Here is a 5299-nt window from a genome sequence, read left to right on the forward strand (position 1 = left end):
ATCGAACATTTGTGTTTGTTCTTTTTTAATACAATGTTGTGTTACTGCATTGTGCCCAACAATGCCTCTGAGCTGTTCTGAAATCACTGTAAAGCACAGAATTCATAACTTTTTGCCGAACAAATATCGTCATTAAAGGTGCTACATGTAGTATTTTAACATCAATAAATCATTACCACATTAAATTTGAAAAGAAGACTGGCAGCCTCTACACTGCATTTTACATTGTGTGCAACCGGGTTAGATGTGATGGGAAATCTGCTGCTTTGCTTTATGGCACAAAGGGAGATTCCTGTACAGCACAAAGCAGGAAGAGGGCACTGTTCTCTCAATTTCTGGCAATGGCAGATGGTGGAAAGAGTGAAAGGCTGGTGGAAAAAGTAGTGCACGACTTTATTCCAGTTCCAATATTCTAACTGCACAGTTTCAACTTCATGTTAGCTTACCTAGTCAGAATGCATTTTAGCTGCAATATGCAACTTTTTGCCTCGAGGCAGGAAGTGTGCTGTCTACTTTGAAACAGCATCTAGCCCGAGGCTGAGGGAACCGGCATCCGTGAAGCCAACACAGGCGTTGAAGAATCAGACGGTGAACGCAGCTAATCTGCGATTTAATAAATACAATAATAAAAAATACAAATGTTTGCTGTATTTTTGAACGGGTCTTGCTCATTGTTGTTTTGTTTCTTTCGCTTTCAACCATTTTAGTTACTCTGACTTTCCCTTCCCTGCCTCTCGCTTTTTCTTGACTGCTACTCTTGCTGTTACTATTGCTATCTACTGTATTTCATTATTGCTCTCTCCACCACAAGTCCAGGTGAGTTCTCTGGATGTTGTCAAAAGGCATTATGGGAAACATAGGAAATCACTAACTCAGGTAGAAGTAGAAAAGGCAGGTTGAGGGAAAGAGGATTCAACAAAAACGTACAACCCAATTACAACCCTTCATCACAAAATAAATTAATTGAACATCACAGACTGCTGATGTAGCTGAGGTTGGAATTTTCCTTTAAGTTTAGCCGTATTCTGTTTTCTGACAGTCACAGACCTTACCGGGCTTTCACATCAAACGCCCAAACGCGGAATTGCACAGAGCAAGGACGTGGCAGCGCTCTCCTAATCAGCTGCGCAGCCGAAAGCGGTGCAAACCACCTTGATATTTCGCCAGGTTTTGCGCCCAAAGTTCAACTATATTGAACTTTGACCTCCAAAAACGCTGACCTCTACGAGGCACGTCCAATGGCATTCTGGCATTTACAGGAGGCGGATGTTTTGTAGGCGCCGGAGCACCAAGAAGTTATAACTCCACATTAAAAACATATCGGAACCTGGTCAAAAAGTCACAGGCATGGCAGAAAACATCTGAAAGGATGGGGATACCAGATTAGAAAAATTATATTGCGTTATTTACATATTCAAAAGAAGCCTAGATAGCATCGTTGAATTATTTCAGCTGCTTTGTACGATGTTAAGACCTGAAAGCATTAATTTAGCTGATTATTCATGTCATTAGTAAATCTATCTTCCCCATTTAAAACAGACTATTTACAGAAAACTAACCAATAAGCTGTTGAAATTGTTTAATAAACTGCTGATGACCCCGCCAGTGCATATTCATTCAGGCTCACATTTCTGGAAAGGTGAAAATATGTTTCTGTAGCCTACCGAGATTCCAGCTTGCGCTCTACCTCGCGCAAACTATGTGCATTGTCGCTTCTGGTGTGAACGCCCTGTTAGTCAGGGTTGAGTTGTACGCTCTACACACCTCACAGTTGACATAAGTTATCCTATTCGAAGATCATCAGTAGATACACTTGTAGTCCCTCTCACCCGTCACACTCTGTAACTGGTGTCTCACTGTACAAAACATACAGCTACTGATTCTTGTAATTCAATACCTTCAGCATGAGTCAGTTTCCTGTATAAAGGCCCAGTAAACTGATAAATATCCTGCTGTCTGCCTCGATGGCTCTGCACTGACTGAGCTCTGCTGTTCCTGATTCATGTTTGGTCGCTTCCTGAGACTTCGAGTCTGATGGAGCTCCAAAATCCTTGAACCCGGTTTTCCAATTGTTCATTTTGATGGAAACAACGTCTGTGCAAAAGGCAGACATTTCTCACACACTTGAATACACAAAGCTATTGAATCATCCTCACACTAGTAATAAGCTGAAAATTAAGGAATCCATATGGAGCTGATGTGCCATTCCTGCCCATAGTATAATTCAAAGTGTTCTGCAGTTGTTTATATCATACTTGATGGTACTTATCTCAGTTTCATGACACTAATATTAAGGGGTCCAAGCACATAGTGCTGGAACCCTATTGTTTTTGCTGGAATTCGTTCTTTCTTTCTTTCTTTCTTTTTCTCCCCTAAAGTATCTGCAGCTCAGAAACTGAAAGTCCTACAGCAACCATATTTGGCAGGTGGGCTCCTATGGCGAACCGCTACTCAGGCAAGGCAGCCCGTGCATATTGGCCAGATGGTGGCGCTATAACAAGCAACTTTACGTTTCGGCCAATAACTTCTGAACCGTGTCTCGTAGACTGAAACTTCTTGTGTCCATAGATTCTTTAGAAGGTGCTGAGTCCAACCCATATATAATTTTCAATGTCCACCATATTGTATTGTCCGCCATTTTGAATTCTTTAAGAAACGCTTCCGATTTACACGAAACTTGGTGTGGAGAATCTTGGGACCGTCCTCTTTCAAGGTTGCATAAAGGTTATTGATAGGCCAAATGGTTTGGCTTTTATTGACCAATAAACTTTTAACAAAACATGCCCTAATACTAATTGGTCATAATTCATTAACCATTCATCTAATCAAGCCAAAATTTGAAACACGTTGAGCAGTGTTCCTTGAACATGGCCTCAAAAGCATTTTGAGCTCTACTACTAGTGGGCAGCCCAAAAATTTTAATAATATCTTGAATCTGAGCGTACAGTAGATGGAAATGTGCAACTGCAAATAATCTGATAAATTGACAATGTGATATGTTCAAGATAGTTTGATCAATCTTCATAAAACTAAAGACAAACAATGTCTGGACTCTCAAGATGATGGCTGAGGCTTTCAATATGGGTTGTACTATCACCTATGACCAATCACTTGTGCCTTTGTTTCGTTTCCCCACTGTGACACACACCAAGGTGGAAGTTGGCAGAGTGGTAAAGCTCAGGTCTGATGAACTGTGTCTGTGACCATTTCATGAAAAGTAAATCAACACTAAATCACACAGTGCAGAAAAATCAAACAGGTGTTTGACATCACTGTCAATGGCAAAATACCTGATTGGCATCACTGATTGAGGTGTGGCCTGAACTTTCAACCCACAGAGAGTAGTGCAGCAGCAGCTTTCTGGCCCATGTGACTTACTATTGTTTTATTTGTTAATGGAGAACACTACAATGTTCTATAAAGTGATGAGCACTGTCAGTCTGTCAATCATAGGCTGCAGTATCACAATACTTTTCCCTTTATCTTTTCTTCAGTAATCCTGTAACAGGTGTTTGGCTCAGTAGGTAAAGCCTCAGCCTTTCACGTGGAAGGTTGAGGGTTTGAATCCAGGCTTGTCCTTTCTGAAATTGTTGACAGAAATCACGAGCCAACACAAAAGCCGGTGTTGAGCCATAACTAATAGACTGCATGTCTCATCTTCACAACATGTCAGTTTTTGTGTGTGTCTTGTTTTGTCTGTCTGTATTTTCAAATTGTGCCTGGACCCCACAATTGCCGCTTGCAGCTATATTGTTTTCTATTTTTGTTTATCTTAGTAACATAATCTGTTAATTCGTAAAGTCACCAATGTGTAGCCAAACCAGATTGTTACCTCACCAACCACTGGGCAAATTCACGATTTCTGAATGTTGCACCCTTGTATAGTTACTGTAATTGTGTCATATGTCAAAGAAAAATTATTTTCTGATATAGCTAAAATGTGTATAAAGTTTGTTTTTTTGTTCCTGATGCTGCAAATATTCAAGCAAGCTGTCTTTAATCTCTTCATGCGTCATTTTCAAATTAAAGTAATTATAAGTCAATGCTAATGTGTATTTGATCCTGAACCAAGAATATTCATTGAAAGCCAAGGTAAACTAAAGAGGTTTAGGACTGGAAAAATGAAATATTCCTTATATGTTACGATGTGCATTGTTAGATATTCACCTTATCACATTTATAGATGGAGGTAGCCTGTATACAGAAATGTTTCCAGATGTGCAAATGTAGACTGTTAGCTGTTCTCATTACCAGATGAAGTAGCATATTCATGTGCAAGCACACAGGTCAGAATTGTGCAAATTGTTGGCCTACAGAGTAGGGCAAATGGACAGAAATATGGAAATATTCATTTTTATTAATGCATTATCAATCAACCATTATCAATCACAGCAACAGAGTAAATTGTATGGGATATTTGGCTGAGGAAATCCAGTCCTGATGTCGCTGAAGAAGAAGGTTGCTGTTGATCGTGTCTGTCCATAGCAGGAAAGATGTTTGTCATCCACAGGTTCCAGATGATATTGTGAGGCGGCTGAAATCTCAGGAATGGGTGGAGGTGTACGGTGGCAGAGCAAAATGGTTGAGGGTTGCAAAAGGGATGGCGCCGTGGCAGGAACCTTACCTTGCGAGGCAGTTGGATTCGCGAGATCACGATCACGCGAGAATCCATCTTGCCAGGCTTCAAGTTATGCGTTTGTGGCCGAACCACAGTGGTGCGGACCAATCAGCGTCCTATGAGGGCAGCTAGGGGCGTGGTTTAGGTGTGCCACACTGTGTGGCGACAGCGAGAAGCGACTGTTCGTTCACAACATTGGCGGCTCCTTAAGAGGCTAGCGTAGATGCCACTATAACATCCGTTATTTCTGAACTCCCGACTGGCTTCAGCAAGAGTTTGTTTATATGGTTCGTTGATCTGATTGGTTGAAGTTAGCCCGTTGTAGGTACAATCCCTCAGCCGTCCTGAAAACTACAGTTCCCTATGTAAAGAACTACAACTGTTTCCTGTGGTAACCCCCCTGAACACCCAAAACCGTGCCCTGATAGGCTGTGAGTCATTTCACACCTAGGTGTGAAATTATCTTCCTTAAAAACCAAGTGCTGCCATTCTCTTACTCTCTTACTCTCTGTTAGGATGGCGAGTGGATAGGAGAGGAAGGCACAGGCCGAGGCAGGCTTCAATAGCACCACGTGGAATTTATTGTGGAGTATTTACAAGTTGAGTTGTCAGAACACCAAAAAAATGAAAAATACTCAAAAATGTTTTGAAAAGAAAAATAAAGAAATAGACAATGCGTCA

This window comes from Centroberyx affinis, unplaced genomic scaffold (genome assembly GCF_046629955.1).
Source record: "Centroberyx affinis isolate AG114_WGS23_722 - 3 ecotype Tasmania unplaced genomic scaffold, CSIRO-AGI_Caff_v1 ptg001560l_1, whole genome shotgun sequence".
Classification (NCBI taxonomy): domain Eukaryota; kingdom Metazoa; phylum Chordata; class Actinopteri; order Beryciformes; family Berycidae; genus Centroberyx; species Centroberyx affinis.